At 38.4% G+C, this 20,967-nt stretch overlaps 1 pseudogene; it reads left to right on the forward strand.

Annotated features, from left to right (window-relative positions):
• The first annotated feature begins 14,464 nt into the window (after nucleotides 1-14,464).
• On the forward strand, nucleotides 14,465-17,043 carry LOC148584587 (uncharacterized; annotated as a pseudogene).
• The last annotated feature ends 3,924 nt before the right edge of the window (nucleotides 17,044-20,967 follow it).

Here is a 20,967-nt window from a genome sequence, read left to right on the forward strand (position 1 = left end):
AAACCGGGAAACCGGAAACCGGGAAACCGGGGTCCCGGTTCCGGTTCCGGTTTGAAAAATCTAAAAACCGGGTACCCCGGTTCCGGTACCGGTTTTTGGTACCCGGTTTTTACCGGGAATACCGGAACCGGGTTTCCATTTTATTTAATAATATTTATATATTATTATATTTATATATTAATATATATATTATATATATTAATATTTTTTACACTTAGGTTTAGGTTTAGGGTATTTTAAAAAATTAAATTTTTATTTCTAAGGCCCAAATAGGCAAAAATAATGATTTTTTAGGATTTTTGGACTTTTTAAGGTTTATTTTTTAATTATTTGGAACAATCACAACAAAGCCCCTTTAATTTAGACAAAGAAACTAATAGATTTTTTAAAAAATGGGCCAACTTATGAAAAAAAAAATTGGCTTATTTTAGGCCCAATACCTAAAATAAGCCCAAAAATCAATTTTTTTAAAAAACCGGTTACCGGACCGGGTAATACCGGAACCGGCCGGTAACCGGGACCCCGGTTAACCGGGGTCCCGGTTCCGGTTCCGGTTTCTCAAAATTGAGAACCGGGGTACCCCGGTTCCGGTTCCGGTTTTAGGCCAAAAACCGGGAAACCGGACCGGGTTGACACCCCTAGTTGAAGTTGATAACATGAATAACTTGAAACCTAGTAGAAAGAGTTTTCCGAGGATTCGTGTGCTTATTCCTCTGGATGAACCTTTAGCCACTAGGCTTCTTCTCCAACGTCCTCTGAAGCAACCTGCTCCAATTTCTTACCAGTATAAGCATCTATCAGAATTTTGTTATGCATATGGAAGATTGGGGCACTTATCTTTCTCATGTCATGTGGTTCGTCGTCCTCCATAATTGGGTAAGTATGGCTCTAAAGTAAAAGCTAGTTCACCTTATGATAATAAAGTGGAGTTGTTACTGCCTCTTCGCATATCTCCATTGACAACTTTTGAATCTGTTTCTCAAGATCAAGTTTGCCTCTCTTTTGAGTCAACTCAGGCCACCATCGAAGGTGCAACTCTCCAGCTCAGTTCATCTCGTCTCTGCAACAATTTCCAAGGTAAGTTGACATATCCCATCTCCACCAAACTTACTACGTTGAGCCCTACTATTACCTCGGTGGTCTCTCCCAAGCCTGATTTTCCGAATGCATTAATGGGAAAGGCTTATTTTGTCAATTTTCAACTGAGATCAATCATGTCCTCTTTAATGCTATCCCATGCAGCCAATCTCAAAAACCTCCAGCTTAGTTTCTCTCACTACCCTTGGTCTATTGCCTCCAGCTCAATCGGTCCCACTTGCACTTTAGATCTTGTTTTGGTTGGTTCTCAACTTTCTAACTTTTCTAGTTCTCTTGGAACTAGTTCTGCTACTTCTCTTAGTTGTCCTTCTGCCACGTTGGCTTCTCCTCTTATTAATTCTACAACTGCCACGCTGGCTTCTTTTCCTGTCACTAAAGCCATTGACGCCTTGACCCCATGCCCAAATACGACATCTTCCAAAACATCCTCACCTCATCCACCTCTGAAACCACCTAAATACCCATCTTACTCTTCTTCTAAAAAATGCTTCCATCCTTACATAAAATTCTCCAGCTTGTCCTCTTCCACCAACACTACTCCTTTACCTCCCAAAAAACCTATGTTGTTTACTAGCACTTCTTTTTGTGCCTGTGACGATGGTCCTTCTGGTGATGAGGAAGTAGGTGTTTTCTCATCTGTTGGTTCAATCTCTAATGGGGCTGCAAGCTTTAACCTGCCCCCCCCCCCCCCCCCAAATGAAGATTATTGCTTGGAATTGTCGGGGTCTAGCTTGTGCCTTGACAATTCGTTCCTTACGAGCTCTCATCAGGATTCATCGTCTTGATGTTCTTTTTCTATCTAAAATAAAGGTGGTCTCTTCTCGTTTCTGGAATTCTCTTCTTCACTTGGGTTTCTCCTCTCGATTGGAAGTTCCTCTCTTAGTTTGAAAGGAGGCATGTTTGTGACTTGGAAGCAGGCTTTGTTTTGGAGACTATTCAGCTTGATCAAAACCACATTTCTTGCCTGGTGGTTGCTGATTCTCCTCAACGTTCTTGGATGATCTCTTGTGTTTACGCACCTCATACATTGCAGTGTCGAAGTGCTTTTCGGTCTCACCTTACTAATTTGGATAACTCTTTTGGTGGTGCCTGGCTTTTGTTGGGAGACTTCAATGTGATTTTATCATTTGCGAATAAGTGTGGTGGTTGCAGTTTTGGTTCTACCTCCCATAACGATTTTGCTGATTTTGTCCACTCTAATGCTTTGGTTGATTTGGGTTTTGTTGGTAATAAATTCACCTAGAGCAATCATCGTCTTGGTATAGCTAATATTAGAGAAAGGCTGGATCAGGGCTTGGCTAGTCAAGGTTCGGTGAATCTCTTTCCTAATTCTTTGATTAACCACTTTTTAGCTATTAATTCGAGTCACTGACCTATTTTGCAGTCAACTACTGATACTTATAGAAATATTCCTAAGCCCTTTAGATTTGAGGCTTTTTGGACCCGTGATCAATCTCACTCGGTGGTTGCTGGGGCTTGGTTGGTTGAAGTGGAGGGTTCTCCATCTTTCTCTTTAAGTAGGAAGTGGAAGCAAACTAAGGCTGCTTTGAAGTATTGGAATATTCATCATTTTGGCCATATTCATACTAAGATTAAGTCTCTTATGTCCCAAATTAGTGAAATTCAATCATCTCCTCACTCTCCCAGTAGTGTGGCTATAGAGGTTTCTCTTCAGGAGGCTTTGCCAGAACAGCTCTTGAGAGAGGAAGTTTTATGGAGGCAAAAATCAAGGGAATTGGGGCTCTCTTGCACCGATCTTAATACAAAATTCTTCCATGCTTCCACAGCATACCGTCGCAGGTATAATTCTATCTCTTGTTTAAGGTCTGCTGATGGTTCCAATATTAGTGGAATGGAGAATATAGGCTCTTTTTTGGTTAATCACTTCAGTAACCTCTTTTCCACCACTCACCCTATCTTTGATTCTAGTTTCAATGACTTGGTGGATAATTTCATTTCTGATGAAGAGAATGTTCGTTTGTGTGTTATACCGGATGAATGTGAAATTTTCTCAGCTATCTCTGAGCTTGGTCTTAACAAAGCACCTGGTCCTAATGGTATGACAAGGCTTCTCTATAAGTCCTATTGGCCAATTCTGAAGATCAGTGTGATAGATTTGATGCAATCCTTTTTTACGGGGGTTATATGCTTAAAGAGACCATACAAACATTGCCCTAATTCCCAAGGTGGAAAATCCTTCTCTAGTGACTCACTTCAAGCCTATTAGTCTTACTAATTTCAATTACAAAATTATCTCAAAAAAAATTTCTAATAGACTTAAGCCTCTTCTTCATAAGATTGTCTCTCCTACTCAGTTTGCTTTTTTGAACAGGAGATCTATTCACGACAACACCTTTCTGGCTCATGAGGTTTTTCACTCTATGAAATAGAAGAGAGGGAATGGTAGACTTATAGCTTTGAAGTTTGTTATGGAGAAGGCTTTTGATTCCATGGAATGGGATTTTCTTTTGAAAATCCTATCTTTACTTGGTTTCCATCCCACATGGAATAAGTGGATTAGTCAATGCCTCACCACCTCTTCCTTCTCCATCCTTCTTGATGGTGCTCCATATGGCAAGTTTTCACCTACTCGTGGTCTTAGGTAAGGAGACCCTATTTCTCCTTTCCATTTTATTCTCGAATCTGAAATTCTCTCTAGACTTTTATTGAGAGAAGAGAACTTGGGTACTCTTCATGGTATTAAGATAGCGAGATTGAGCCCCCCTATCTCTCATCTTTTGTTTGCAGATGATGTCATGATCTTCTCCAAGGCCAAGAATGCTAAATCAAATGTTATTCTCAAGTGTCTCTCTACATACTCTAAATGTTCGGGGTAACATATTAATTTCTCCAAGACAGCAATTTTCTTCAGCAAGAATTGCAAGCCTTCGGTGAAAGCTTCTATTAATAGCATTCTCAGGCTGCCTCTTATTCCTGCTAGAGCTAAATACTTGGGTATTCCTCTTTTTATTCAAAGAAAAAAGAAGGATACTTTCACTGAGCTGAAGGAAAGAATTTTAGGTAAGGTTTATGGTTGGAAGGCTAGACTTTTATCCTAGGCAACCAGGACTACTCTTGTGAAATTGGTGGCTAATGCTATCCCTTCTTACATTATGTCTCCTTTCCTTTTGCCCAAGTCTCTTTGCACAGAGATAAATTCGATCTTAAGGAAATTTTGGTGGCGTTTTCCTTAGAAAAAAGAAGCATAATCTCTCATTCCTCTCTTGGGATAGTATTGTTCAGCCTAAAGCTTTGGGTGGGCTAGGTATATGCTCTATGGAATTCCTCAATGATTCTCTTCAAGCTCGACTTGGTTGGAAAATGATTACCAATGATTCTCTTATTTGGGTTGAAGCCCTTCATGGTAAATATCTTCGTAATGGGGTTTCCTTTTTGGATGTTCCTCCTCATCCCTAATCATCTTGGATTTGGAAAGGCTTGTTGAAGAACAGAAAAGTGGTGGAGAAAGGTGCTTCCTGGTCCATTGTTGATGGGGCAAATATTCAAATTTGAAATTCTCCCTGGATTCCTTTCATGCCTAGCTTCAAGCCTAGGCCTAATGTGCACTTGGTGGAGCTGCCTAATTTTTTTTTTGTTGCTGATCTTTTGCTTACTAGTTCTCGGTCTTGGAATGTTAATTTTTTACATGTTCTTTTTGATCCCCCATCTGTCCAGAATATCCTTAGTATTCATATTCCTCATACCAGATCTGAAGACAAATGAACTTGGGCCCCTTTCTCCCTCTGGTACCTTCTTAGTGAAGTCTGCCTGTGAAGTCTCCTTGCCTTCTTCCACTAGGTCCTCTCCTCTTTCTTCGATGGATTGGCAAGCCCTTTGGGGTCTTAAACTTCAAGCAAGGCTGAAACATCTTCGCTGGAAGACTGCATGGGATATCTTGCCTTCTAGGGCTAACATTGGGAGATTTGTTGTTGCTGAGAATCCTTTGGCATGGGTGTGCCCTTTTTGTGAATGTCCTCTTGAGACTTTATGCCATATTTTCTTGGAATGCAATTTAGCTAGAATTCTTTGGAAGAGTTCTCCTTGGCCTATCACTACTTCCTCTTTCTCCTTTAGACCTATTTCGGATTGGATCCTTGCTATAATTTATCCTTTGGATAGGCTAGCTATTCCTTTGGCTGGAACTAGGAAATTCCAATTATTTGCTGCTCTTACTATTGATTTTATTTGGTTTTCTAAGAACAAGCTGATCCATGAAGCCATTCAACCTGTTCCAAGTAAGGCTATTAAGCAAATAAAAGTTTCCTTAGAGTTTCATCATTCAGCCTGGCGTGATGCAGCTCTTCCCTTCCGGTGGCTTCCTCCTCAGCCATGTTGCTTCAAAGGGAACTTTGATGTTGCAATTAAAGGCAACTTTGTTGTTGCAGCAACAATGATCAGCGATGCCTCTAGGCATATTGTTCTTGCAGCTACTCAAAAACTCCATTCTACGGATGTCCTTTTGGGTGAAGCTTCAGCTGCTCTTCTTGCCACTTGTCTGGCTTCTTCTACCAGTTTTAGGAGTTTTGACTTGGAAGGGGATGCACTTCTAGTTATCCTTGATGTGAATCAGCCTCTTTTATTTCCTTTTTGGCAGTTTGCCACTATTGTATCAGACATTACCCTTGATCTTTCTTCCTTTCAAAGCTGGAATGCTTTGAAAGTGTCTAGATGTGCCAATCTCTGTGCACACAATTTAGCAAAATGGGCTGCTACCCACTTTGTGTTTGGTAGCATTCCCTTAGGTTCTCCCATTCTCACTTCCTTATGGATTAAGAGTAAGAAAGATCATCCCATGTAACCTCATTTCCCCCTTTCAATTAAAAAAAAAAAAAAAAAGAAAAAAAAAGGGAGGTTAGGAGGTCAAAAGGAGAACAATGGTGAGTATGGGCATTATTATTTGGGAACAATGATTTTAATAAGAAATATGGTATTATTAGTTGGGAATGATGGTCTGAATAAGAAATATGGAATGAAATGTGGTACAATATGTTATCAAATATTTAAATTTGGTACATGTTGGAGTTTCGCAGCTAATGTAAGACATTACCAAAGGAATAGAACATAATCAGCCAACTGCAACTCAGTAGGACTATGGTAGTATTAACAAAGATTGTCGACAACTTTTGGTGTTAAAAAAATGGTGGCAATTAACTATTATGTTTTTTTTTTTTTTTTTAATGCTAGATTAGGCGTGACAACTTTTGGAAAATTTTTATGTCACATCTCTATTGCATTTAGGATTTGTATGGTTTTTTATGTAATTACCATTTGGACAGACACTTAAACATTTTGTGTAAGGTTTTTATATTACCATTGCAAAAGTAACCTGAAGACGTTGTGTAAGGGTTTTATGTTACTCTTTGAACAATTACTTGAAAAGAATGTTATATGTTATATGTTTTACTTGTTGTCTTCAACACCTGATGACTTATGTATAAATGCTTGCAAACGGCTCATTTCAATATAAAATGTTCTAATAGAATTACATAAGTCAGCTAAATAAAAGTAAAGGTACATATTACAAAATTCAAACTACTCCATTACACAACAACTTATGCACCGAGTACAATACAAACAACTAGCATTAACAAAATCAAAGGAAAAATTAAAATTTTCCCTCTTGACCTATATGTGTCATTTTCCTTCTATAGGTAATCAACTTTTTTCTTATATATTTGAACTTCATACTCTAGTTGTGTCACGCCACGTTTATGGTGAATAGGGGAAAATGCAAACTAAATGAACTTGCAATAATTAAGGAGGTATATTCTTGTTGTTGTTATTATTATTATTATTATTAAATTACTATTCAACATAGGAAAAATAAGAGATGCAACTGGTATAATTACAACCTTAATATAAATATTTATCGTCTTGTATTCATATAAAACTGGGATTCCAACACCAAAAAAAAAATTACAAGCCTTACAAGGAGGCATAAACCAAAAGTGACTATTATATGGAGGTCTTAGCCTTCCCATGAGTCAAAGTCCTCCTATATACAAAATATCAAAAATGTGCAGTTTACATAATCAAAAGGCTACACAATATAGGCTTGTCCCAAGCAATCTACTGGAATTGTAACGCTCCCAAAATTAGCCTTGACTAACCTGGCAGGGTTACTGGCAACTGCCTCAGTTAAACCAACTTGTGGCTAAATGAGGAATCACCCCTCTAAGCATTTCTAAGTAATGCATAGGAAGGTGAAATACAATCTAAGAGAAACTATTTACATTGTCATGGTACAAGTAAAATCCTCAAATTAAATACATGGAGCAACTAATCAAAAAAGGCAAACCTGATAACATTATACAAATCCTTAAGCAAGGCCTGCAGTGGCAGTCATACCACTCTTGGCTGGAAGTGGCAAGCTTCCTAAAAGGCTAATAACAACGTAAGTCTAATGACTTAGTAAGTAAACCTCACAGTTTTAGTATGATATGGGTTCATTTAAGCAAAAATAAACATGCAATTTTAGTAAACATTTAAAAGAGGTGTTGTCTACATTAATACACCATAAAAGTATTGTTTGGTTAATAAAAGAGTGGTGTACTCTCAACGGCAAATGCCTAAATATTTTAATGCAGGAAAAACTAATGCTTTATAGGTCATAACTCTCATGTATTGTCTACCTGAGATATTACCCATTTTTAATAGGGTTAGCGCTATCCCGAGTGACCTGTAATACAATGTTAGTGCCCCAGCCATTGTACGCTACTGTACATAACCCTAGCGGCATGACCGAGTCCGACCTCGGGTGGCCCACAATGCTAATGATATCCGTCTTGTAGTGACCGAGTCATTTGGGAATGATTGCGTCTGGTCACGAAACCATTGAATCCAAAGCCAGCATAACAACACACACATTTGACCATAAAATGAAGTTTATATAGTAAGCCCATGGCCAATTATACCGCACGTACCGGTGTACCATCTCATACAATATATCTTATTATTCAATTAATAAAGTAGTTACCAAGTTATTACGAAAAGTAGACATGCTCATATCATACTCATGGTCAGTCAACTAACATATTCCATGTTTTTAAGAAAGTGTTCGTAGGTGTTTACTTACCTTGTACGCTCGCTTAAATCCTCCGACATAGCTAAATCCTACTATAATGAAATACGACATGTCGTCATGCACAGTTCTAGAGGACCCTTACGAGTAAGATACTAAACCCTATCCATTAAAAGGATCGATAGACTTGAAAATACATGAGAGTGAGGCTTAAAGGCAGATACCTAGTTTCCTGACCATACGTCCGGACTCGAGAGCGTCCATCCTGTCAATGAGTTAGGAAATCTGGAAATAAGCTTCAAAGCTGTGTTTTAAGGCTTCTATAAAATCTATAGGCTTTTACATCTCCTTCTAGGCTAATAAATAGACACAAGCAACGTAAGAAAATTCGACATCAAACAATACAAGAAATCAAACGAGTTTTCGAAATTCTTTTTATAAACGTTTCTTGGTTAGTAAAGAAAGGAGTAAAAATCTAACATGGTATTCTTTTGAAAACTCACAGCAATAAAACAGTAATGAAAGCATAAAATGGTAAGGGGTTACCTTAAGAATGGCAAGAACACAAGCTCTCCTTCTTCTTCCCAAAATTCTTCTAAACTCACAAGGAAACTCACAAAGATGAATACACAAGGCTTCTGAGGGCCTAGGGGGCGAGAAAAGTGCTCTGGGAACGAAGAGGGGAGTGGATATTTATAGGAGAGAGAAGTTGGAAGCGTTCACCAACTACTCTTAAAAGTAGCGGACGTCTGGTACTGTAGGGGCGTACGTCCGGTACTATTACACATTGGGTAAAAGGGTTTAGCGTACGTTCTGGGTATTATCCAAGGGTTTTCCAAAAAGCAGCGTACGTCCTGTGTGGTCCCTTGACGTACGTCCTATACTATTTGTAGAGTACGACGTACTATTGGCAGAGTACGTCTGGTGTGGTCCCCTAGCGTACATCTGGTACTAGAGACAAGAGCGTACGTCCGATGGTCCCCATGCGTACGTCCTCTACTAAAGACAAGAGTGTACGTCCCGTTCCCTAGGCGTACGTACGGTTAGAAATGGTAGGTTTGGGTTTTACTTCAAGGCTTCATGGCTAAGTGTGAGGGCTTTTGGTTATGCTGAGATGGCTTAGGGTTTTCTGTTTAAGGCAGATTTAGAAGTCCATTAACTGGTTGAGAAAGGGACAACACTTTTTAAAACGATTTAAAAAGTATGGGCATTATAAGAATCCCAAGTACTACGGCTCTGCAAAACAATAAGTCCATGTATCCCAATCGTAGGGCCAAATGACCGGGTCCTTAAGTGCTAAGCCGCCTACTAGTAGCCCCATCCTTAATATTATTATGTATAGAGCCATCTAAAAAATTTAAAGGAAAAATGGGTGCACTACAAGAAATTTGGTCATTAGCGACCAAATTATTAGTGGCGACACAAATGTTGCCACAAATGAGGGATCATTAGTGGCAACTTTTAAAGGTTGCCGCTAATGACCTCCCATTAGTGGCAACAACAAAGTCATCACTAATAGCAGATGCTAAATACCAAAAATAATTGATATTTAGTAGCAACACCAATAGGGGTGACAATTATCGCCACAATTGACCACTCATTAGCGGCGACAACACACAGTCGTCGCTATTGGGCACTCAATAGCGCGACACACGTTGCCGCTATTTAAACACAATCAGCGGCAACAAACTATTGCCACTATTATGAGCCAAACAGCAACGACTTCTCAAAGTTGCCGTTATTGAGTGGTCAATAGCTGCAACATTTGAAATTGCCGCTAATGGTCCTAAAAAAAAAAAAAACCGCCTTATTAGCGTTGACAAAAAGTTGCCGCTATTAAGTGCCTAACAGCGGCGACTTTAAAAAGTTGCCGCTAATGCCTATTTTTTTATTTGTTTTTTCGTAAGGACCATTAGCGGCGACTTTTAAATGTTGCCACTAATGAGCGGTCAATAGCGGCAACTTTGAAAAGATTAACCGATTGACCATAATGGTTCTGAAGAAACAAAAAAAAAAAAAATAGGCCTTAGTGTATTAGTCTGATCGATCATGATAAGATCATTCGATCAATCAATAGTCTGATTGATCGTGATAATCTCAATTGATTGATCCAAGTGCATTAGTGTGATTGATCGTGATACAATCAAATGATCGATCCAATTTGACACAATTGAATGTTCGTTCAAACATTCGATTACTCATAGTGTATTAGTCTAATTGATCATGATAAGATTAACCGATCGACCCAAGTGCAATATTAGTGTGGTTGATCGTGATACAATCAAATGATCGATCTAATTTGACAAAATTGATTGTTTCATCGAACATATGATTACTCTTAGTGTATTCGTCTGATCGATCATGATAAGATTAACTGATCGACCATTAGTCTGATTGATCGTGATAATCTCAATCGATCGATCCAAGTGCAATATTAGTGCGATTAATCATGATACAATCAAATGATCAATCCAATTTGACAAAATTAATTGTTCAATCGAACATCTAATTACTCTTAGTGTATTCATCTAATCGGTCATGATAAGATCAAGCGATCGATCATTAGTCCGATTGGTCGTGATAATCTCAATCGATCAACCCAAGTGCAATATTAGTGTTATTGATCGTGATACAATCAAATGATCGATCTAATTTGACACTATTTAATTATGATACATCATATCATAATTACTTTTTCGATCATGACCATCAAAACATTGCTTTTAATTCATTATATTTTGATTCTTAATTTATTTATATATGAAGTGACCTTAATTTATTATTTAACATATATATATATATATATATATATATATAGATATATATATATATATATATATATATATATATATATATATATATATATATATATCATTTATTCCTACGGTTAATTAATTAACAATTAAATAGATTGTTTTAATTTGTCAATCTTCATAAAAAAATTTTAAAAAAAAATTAATAATAATAATAATAATAATAAATCAATTTTCTTCATTATAGGAAAAAGGGACTCTAATTAATCTCTCACAAGTACAAGAGAAGATTAAACCAAACTTTTCAAGTCAAGGTAAATCTAGAAGAAAATTAGGAAGACCCCGCTAGATTACAAGCTTTTCATGATATATATATATATATATATTTCCAACTGTGACAACTTTTATATGCACTTTATTGGTCAGATTGCGAGATCTTTGATATTATTTTTACTTTTCTCCTTTTTGGCCATAATACCATCATCTCATCACCTGTTGCTAAATCATCAAGATATAAATTTATCAGGAATTAATTAGCGGGGACTTTGGTCGCCGCTATTGAAGAAAGTGGTAGAACGACCCCGTTTTAAGGAAAAATTTTGCCGGGATCCATTAATTATAATTTGTGCTAGATATTTCGCACGAAAATTGTGTTTCCCTCGCTATAGTTCACTCATCCTTTTTACTTAAGGTCACGCGCATCTCTCTCTCTCTCTCTCTCTCTCTCTCATCCTTGACGCATCTCCGCCAACTTCCCCTCTCTCTCACCTCCTACGGCCGTCTGTGAACTCTCTCTCTCTCTTTTCTCGTTGCAAGCGGCAAGCCGTCCTGTCTCTCTCTCGTCTCCCGTCGTGTCCAGCGGCCACCAAAAGAAGTAAGCGTTTTTTGTTCGTGTTCAAAGTTGTGTTGTGTGCTACTGGTAATTTTAGCCTTTTTGGGAATATGTTTGGATTATGAACCTCTCAACTTATGGGATTTGGGTTCAAGTTTTGTGGGGCCAATGTTGGTTTGGCATTTGGGATTCAAGGGTTTGCTTTGCTTGTGTCATTTCTTTCAATTTCCTTAATTGGGTATCAGTAGGATTTTACTTTAGTCTTTGTCTTGTTTTGCTTTTTTGTTCAGCTTAGCGTAACTCTTTGGTTCCCGAGAATATGCATGTTCTTATGAATAGAATGTGGATTTTAGGGGTGGGCAAAAACCCGCCCAACCTGCAAACCCGCCCCGCCCCGATCTGCCCTGCCCTGCGCGGATTTTAAGTGTTTTTTTGCGGGTACGGGTGGATTTCTCCCAGCCCACGCGGGACGAGGCGGGTTGCGGGTTTTGAAATTTTTTCCTTGTGGATACCCGCTCCGCCCCGCCCAACCCTGCATAAGTATAAAACAAAAAAAATCCTAACCCTAATCATTTTTTTCTTGAGCCGTTTCTCCTCTCTCTCATCTCTCACGTCTGCTCTCTCCATCTCCTGCTCTCTATCGTCTCTCTTGCTCTCTCTCTGGTCTGTTCTCTCTTTCTCGTTAGCGACTCTCTCTGGTCTGTTCTCTCTTTCTCGTTAGCTACTCTCTCTCCATCTCTCATCTGCTTCTCTCTTCATCTACACCGCCGCTCGACATCCTCAGGCCACGGGCTACTGCGCCGCTCCCACCTCTAAACCACAATCCAGGTTTTTTTCTCTCTCTCAAGAGATCTCAAGTTCTTGGTCCAGATTTCAAGTTTTTTTCTCCCTCGTCCAGATTTAATTCCAAGTTCTTTGGTTTAGGTTTGATTCAAGGGTTCTGATGTAGGGGTTGTGTAACTTGTGTTTGTTTAGGAGGAGAAGAAACCTGCAGAAGAGATGAAACGAAAAAGAAAGAAGAGAAGCCGGAGGAGGAAAGAAAGGAGAGGATCTAAGGAAGAGAGAACCCAACCCGCCCCGATCTACCCCACCCGGCAACACCCAAACCAGCGCAGATATTGTTCATTGTGCTCTGGTGGCGGGTTGGAATTTCCTGAACCCGCACTGTGCAGGGCGGGTAAGAAAAATACCGATATCCGACCCGTGCCCACCCCTAGTGGATTTGTTTCCAATTAGGAGATAAGATTGTGTGCTTTTAAGCACAAGGTTTATTATAAAGTAATCTGAAGGACAATTAATGATGTGTTTGATTGCCCAAAATTATGATAAAAAGTAAATAAATTGCGTGTTACAACTGTTTGTTGTAGAAATTGGTTTTTGTTAGATTTCAACTAAATAACGTATTAATAACCAACTGTATAGTTTCTGTGCAAATGGAGGCTGCTTCAACTGGTAATTGTTGATGAAATTCTTTAGTTTCTCAATTACTTTCTTTGCATGTCATTGCAGAGAAGCTTGAGCCTGGTGGTGGGGTTGCCATTAACTTTAGAAAAGATAAATCAGAGTTGTATGATATTGAAATGTAGTAAAAAGAATAAAAAAAAAAAAATTGTTGAAATTGCAATGGGGCTAATTTAACAATGTAGCAGCTGATTATATATCAATTTTTGGTATTAAGTGCCAATTTATTCTTTTTATTGAGGACAGAATGTGGTAAATATATTATATTTGAGCAGATAGGAAATAAGGAAAATTAACTTATTTGTTTGATTACTCTGACTCATTTCCTATGAGCTCCGATTTACATTTTTTTTTTTTTTCTCATATGTTGTAGACTTGTAGTATATTTATGTAAAGGTCAACAACAATCTGTGTCTTTTTATTTATGTAAAGATGGTTTCTTGGCTCTCTTTTTTTCCCTTGATATCTCAACTTTTTATTTTTGTTCTATATTTTGTGGAGTTTATGCTACTTTCATGTGATTCCTTGTTTGGGTGAAATCTGCAAAATGAGGATAAGGTAGCTATTTAAATAGTTGCCTCCTAGCACTCTTTTTATGCACCACCTTTAAACTTTACTTGTAGCTGTATTTACTACATATGAGACACATATGATATAAATGTGGTAGAGATCCCCATAAGATTCAAGTGATCCCCATATAAACATGTTGAGAGATTAATCAGATGATACTTTGAGGATTAAACCAAAATTAAGTTACAAACTAAAATAATTAATCAGGTGTCCCTATTGTACAACTACCTCTTGGGAATAAAAAAAATGATTGAAGAACTTAAAGAGAAGGAAAGATAATTAATAGGATCTCACTCTTGTAAACCTAGCTAGCTCCTAAAGATGGCGAAAATGATTGAAAAGATAAAGGAGATCCAAAATATTGATATGAAAGGGTTTGACTAAGGGTGGAACTAGAATTTTTTGCGTGAAAAAACCAAAATTCAAAAGGAATTGTTTGGGAAGTCAAAAATTAGTTTGGGCCACTTCATAGAAAACATTTTTTTTTTTTAAAGGACTTCATAAGAAATTAGTCATAAGCAATAAGCTTTTTTAGGGTACTAATAGTACTAGTATTAATAAGCACGACTTATTATTACTTTGCATATATATCTTGAATCTTGTACTTAAAAGCTTTCGTGAGTGACTTATAAATCTGAAAATTTGATAATTGTGACAGAAAATTAAAACTTCTCTAAACACGCCTGTGATTAAATGTAGGTAAGGAGTAACTTGTGATAGTGAATCGAGATGGATAAGAGTTGGATGCAAGAACCTACTCAATGTTCAGATCGATATCTAAAAGGTGTTGAAGAATTCCTAAGAATGGCGTGTCAATGTGTGGATGTAGATGGCATTATGAGGTGTCCATGTCGTGATTGTACAAATCAATATTTTCATCATATTGAATTGGTGGAGAGTCACTTGTATGAACATGGAATTGATCGGACATACACTCTATGGATATTTCATGGCGAAGAAGATCCATGTAGTATAAACGTGACTGCCAACTTACACACTGATACAAATGTGAGGATAGAGGAGGTTGATGAGATCGAAGAATTGTTAGGCGATGTTCGAATTGTGACATTTTTTGAAGCCAACATAGGTGAACCCTCTACTACTCCGGGTTTGACAACTGACAATCACGAACATAGAACCCCTTTTGGTCGATTATGAGAAGATGGCATAGGTAAACTTTATCCAGGCTGTAATAAATTTACAAAAGTAGCTTTCATTTTGAAGATGCTTCATATAAAGCCGATTTGCAACATGAGTAACAAGGCATTCGATATAATTATTAAATTGATAAAGCAGGCCCTTCCTGATAGAGAGACATTGTCACACTCGTACCAAGAAACAAAGCAATTTTGCCAAGACTTGAGTTTTTGTTATGAGTCGATACATGCATGCAAGAATGATTATGTGCTTTTTTGGAAGGAACATGCTAATAAAGTAAAATGCCCAACATGCAACACTTCAACATGGAATTGTGTTAAGGGTAGTGGCAAGAAAATTCCTCAAAGGGTCTTGCGGTATTTCCCAATAAAACCAAGGTTGCAACGATTGTTTATGTCAAAAGATATGGCCAAACATATGAGGTGGCATAAAGATGAACGAAAAGATGACGACAACACTCTAAGACACCCAGCTGATGGTCTTGCGTGGAAAGAGTTTGATAAAGAACATGAATGATTTGCTCGTGATTCCCACAACGTGCGGCCTGGTTTGGCAAGTGGTGGTTTCAACCCATTTGGTAATATGAGTGCCACATATAGCATATGGCCAGTTGTAGTAATGCCATACAATTTACCTCTGTGGATGTGTATGAAGGATCCAAATATGATATTGTCCTTAATTATCCCTGCTCGCACATCACCTGGAAACGACATTGATGTGTATTTGAGGCCTCTAGTTGATGATTTGCATGAATTATGGAATGAAGGTGTAACCACTTATGATTCTTCGACTAAAGAGACATTTCAGTTGCATGCAGCATTACTATGGACTATAATCGATTTTCCTGCGTATGGGAACTTGTCTGGGTATTCTACAAAGGGAAAGCTGGCATGTCCGATATGTAACAAGGATACAATGTCTTATAGGTTGAAGTATGGGTCTAAAGAATGTTACATGTGTCATCATAGGTGGCTTCCTCAAGACCATGTGTGGTGCCAAGAAAGAGAATTGTTCGATGGTACAAAGGAGCATAAATTCAAACCTGAAGAAATGTCTAGAGATCAACTATTGCAACAACTAATACATGTTGAAAATGTGCAGTTTGGGAAACATAGTGGGAACAAGTCAAAGCGTCGTACAACTTGTGTTAATATAAATGAGTTGAATTCGAGGAAGAAAAGTATTTTCTTGAAGTTGCCTTACTGGTCAACATTGAAACTATGACACAATTTAGATGTCATGCACATTGAGAAAAACATATGTGATAGTATCTTGGGTACATTGATGAATATTTTTAGGAAGACAAAGGACACAGCCAACACACGAAGAGATTTACATGGGATAGGTATACGTCAAGAATTGCACTTGCAGACAAATGGTGCCACCACCACGATGAGACTTACAGTGTACACTTTGACAAGAGATGACAAGAACCGGTTATGTGAGTGGCTGAAATGTGTGAGATTTCCTAACGGGTATGCGTCTAACATTGGTCAATGTGTGAACAAGCTTCCTGGCAGGATATCAGGAATGAAAAGCCATGTTGTCATGTCTTCTTACAACGCTTACTTCCTATTGCAATCCGTGAAAAATTAACACCTAAAATAGTAACAACATTGATTGAGATGGGTAATTTTTTTAAGCAGTTGTGTGCACGGACATTAAAAGTAGATACTTTGAAGCAAATGAAGGTTAACATTGTTGTGATTCTATGCAAGATGGAACAAATATTTCTACCAGCATTTTTTTATGTTATGGTCCATCTAGCGGTTCATTTACCTCAAGAGACTGAGCTTGGGGGACCAGTACAAAACTGTTGGATGTATCCAATGGAAATGACGCTTGGTAAACATAAAAGGAGTGTGCGGAACAAAGCGCGACCAAAGGGTTCAATTGCTGAGACTTATTTAGTTGATGAGTTTTTGACGTTTTGCTTCATGTATCTTCATGGGATTGAGACAAGATGGAACCGTGAAGAGCGAAATGCTGATGGCTACCTGGAAGAAACGAAGCAAGGCCTTGATGTGTTCTCTCAACGAGTTTGACCGTTGGGTGCGGCAAAATATGTGACACTTGATGTGAACATTTTTGCAAGGGCTCGATGGTATGTGCTTAGCAACTGTAATGAAATGGCTTCATACTTGCAATAAATGTATAATTGTGGGTTTCTTACATTATGTTTATTCATGACACTAGGGCTCTGTTTGGCAAAAGTAATGGCCTAGACATTGTTCACCATTGACCCTTTGACCGACTGCATCAGATTTTTTCCCCTCAAAATGTGTCACCCTTTTGACCATATTGCCCCCCTTATTCAATTTTTTCACAGAAAATTCCACGTATCAGCCCAGGCGTCCCCCCCCCCCCCCTCCCACACTATCAGGTCACACGCGTCCCCCACTGCGCTAGCCAGCTTCCCCCAACATATCAACCCAGGCGTATCAGGTCACACGCGTCTTCCCCCCCCCCCCCCCCCGCCCCCCCACGTATCAGCCCAGGCGTCTCCCCTCCCCCCCCCCCCCCCCCGCGCTAGCCAGCTTTTCCCCTTGCCCATCGACAGAACCAGGCGTCCCCCCCCCCCCCCCAGTGTGGGCGAGCATCCTGAAATCAGCAGGATTTTGAAGGTGGAGGGTGAAACAGGCTCGCAACAGTCAGTGCTCGAGTCGTGAAGGAGAAGACAGGGAGGAAAGAAAGTGAGGGAGCTGGAGGGAATTCGAGAGCGCTGGAATTTTTTGGAGAAAAAAATGAAGGCTAATAGGGTAATTGTACTTCAGGTTCAGGACTTACAATTTTATTATATAGTGTCTAGGCTGGGCCAACACCTTTGCCAAACACCACCCAGATGATTACTAACAACATACACTTTATGCAGTGAACACTATCAGATGATCGAAAGGGAAGGCGGCCATGACATTAAGAAGAAGCATGAGGCCACATTTGAGCGTTGGTTTCGAGATAATATATATAATGGTGGGCGTAATGCAAAAAATGTCCCAGAACAATTATATCATCTTTCGCTTGGGCCTGATCATCAAGTTAGATCGTATAAAGGTTGCATTATGAATGGGGTTATGTTCCACACAAAAGAATGTGCAAAAACTCGTACTACCCAGAACAGTGAAATTGTTGTTAAAGGTGGGAACAACACGTTAGATGATGAGTACTATGGTGAGTTGAAGAAAATTTTTAAGTTATGTTACCCGGGCTGAAATTGGGTGTATCTATTTCAGTGCGATTGGTGGGACACTGGGAGTAATACGCGGGGAATAAGAAAGGAACAATGTATTACAATTGTGAATACTTCTCGTAAATGGTATGAGTTCGACTCGTTCATATTAGCATGCCAAGCTGCGCAAGTGTTTTACTTGAATGATAATTGGGTGGTAGTTGGAAAGTGGTGCAAGTGTTGACCAATAGAAACACATACTATAATCCAACAGTGGTAGGGGAAGAAAGTGAAAATGATGACCAAAGAACCAACAATGAGGTATACCAGGAAAATGAATGTGTTGGGGGTAATATTGCCATTGTTGAAAAGTCTATTATGTTACGTAGAGATGATTCGACAATACCTATTGATTAATTATATGTGCAACTTGATGCAAGCATGTTCATTAACGATAACCCTTCGATTGAGGAGCATAATACTAACTCCGATAATGAAGAAGAGTTAAGTAGCAACTATGATACAGAATCTGAACACATAGAGAACTCTGAACACGAACAGTCATCCTCAAGTAACAATGATATAGACTATGAGACAGAATGACCAAGTACGAATTGGATTAACATATTGTATGAAACTTTGCTACTAATATTTTATTTTTGGTTTTTCTTTTTTTAAAAATTGCCCACTTATGTGCAATTAACTAAATTAAGTATATGAACAATTTTTTTTGTCCAAAGCATTTAACATGCAATATTATGGGTATATGATTGATCCGCATTTGTTCTGTGTTCTTTGCAGATCTATCATAGCAACTAGAAATGGTGATAGGCCAAAGCCAAGGTTGTGGCTGAGTTCGACGCCAAGGTCGAGGCCTGTGTCATGTCGAGGACCGTGACAGGCCGACTCTAGTTGATGCAGTTGACGATATGGACATGCTATCAATGGTGCCCCCCGACTCGGTCGAGGTCCATCCTTCCGAAGAGTCGTCTGATCACATACGCTCATCGGGAGTTGCACCCACTGCAAGCTATAAGTGAATATACGGTCTTTTTCTTATTACTTTGTTGCATACACTTTGTAAACTACTTCGCTAGATACAACTAACTATGTTTCCATGATTAATAGCTAGCACGCCCGTTAGACGGCCAAAGGTTAAGAACAAGAATTTGAGGTTCAATGCTATGATAAATAAGGATGGTCCGATTACTTTGGAATTTGATGATAAGTATCGGGTACCTGTGGGAGAAAATGCCGAGGCGTGGTCGAGGATAATTTCTAAGGTTGTGTACGATCATTGCGACCTCCATTATGATAGGTGGAACAAGGTCCCAGATGTAATAGTGAAGAACTTAGAAGAACGTGTGAAGGTATAAATCTCATTGTGTATGTGTATTATGTCGCTACAAATAATATGACAAACGTTTGACCATTATTTTCGTAATTACTATGTCTCAGGGTAAGTTTGCTTTGGATATGGAGCTAAAGAAGCACAAGGATGCCTTAAAGTATCAATTACGTCTGAGCTGTAGGAGACATCTCTCTGATTTGCACATAGATCACTATAGAATTTATTTCGAAATGTGGACAACCGGGATTTGGCAGTGGTGGCCGATGCTAAACTTAAGGCGAGGGCCAATGTTCCAGAAGGTCTTTGTCCGGGACAATGGCCTGCTATATCTGATTCATTCGAAACCGACTCGTGGAAGGTAAATGTATCTTATTCAAATAAATAGTCAATTATTATTTCTAAGATTTGTATTTAGCTATAAAAAAAATAAATGAATATGTTTGGTTGAATTTTTGCAGAAAAAATCTTAGCAAAATATAAAAAATAGAGTAGCGATGCAAACAAATCATACTGCTGGCACCTCGTCATTCGTCAATGTTATTCACAAAAAGGTAAGAATATATAGTGTTAAAGTTTTATAGTGATGTTCTTCAGTGTACCAGTTAATTAGTTGTATTATGTGCAGGCAAAGATTACTAAGGCCATACCCAATCCTATAGAAATCTACAAGGAAACACACGTTAGAAAAAAGAATGGGAAATTTGTGAGTGAGTACGCTGAAGGTAAATATATAAGTGAATGAAATGAGTACTCATGATGAATATGTCTAATGAACTTGCATGACTTATTTAGTTGAGGTTTATATGGCTTGTGCAGAATGAAATGGAATCAATAGCAGCAAACTCCGACAATGTTAATATCAGCCAAGAAGACATTGTCTTAAAGATGCTAGGTGGACACCGCTCAGGACATGTTAGAGGAAAGGGTTGTGGTGCCATACCTATCCGGTCAAATTCCTCATCAACACACAACCATGATGAATGCTTGGCTAAACAGCTAGAAACTGAAAAGAAACTAGCTGAATCACTAGAGAAATGTGAAAAGTTGAAGGAATCACAAACTGCTATGCAGCAATCACAAGCTGCTATGCAGGAAGCACAAGCTGCTTTGAAGGCTGAAATGAACGAATCAAAAGCATCCCAAGCTGCTCTGTAGGCACAAATGGATAGGCTACTAAAACATCTCGAAGGGTAAGAGAATTTTGCCTGTCACTTTTTTTTTTTTTTTTAATTTCACACACACATATCAAGCAATTGTTAGAAAGATCATTGATTATGATATAAATTCTATTATCCCTAGGCTTGGAGGGAGCTCTTATGGATCTCAAGCAAGCGAAAGGAACGTCTGAGGGAGCTTTTGTTGTATTTTGTTCAAGACTTTGTTTTAATATTATAAAGATTATAACAATTTTGGTTTGTATTAGAGGGTAAGAACTTTAAATAGTTTTTTGTTTAAGAACTTGGAGAGAGCTTTCGTTGTACTTTGTTGAAGAAGTTGTCTTAATATTATAAAAATTATAACAAATTTGGTTTGTGTTAGAAGGTAAGAACTTCAACT

This window comes from Corylus avellana, chromosome 7 (genome assembly GCF_965113065.1).
Source record: "Corylus avellana chromosome 7, dhCorAvel1.hap1.2, whole genome shotgun sequence".
NCBI lineage: Eukaryota > Viridiplantae > Streptophyta > Magnoliopsida > Fagales > Betulaceae > Corylus > Corylus avellana.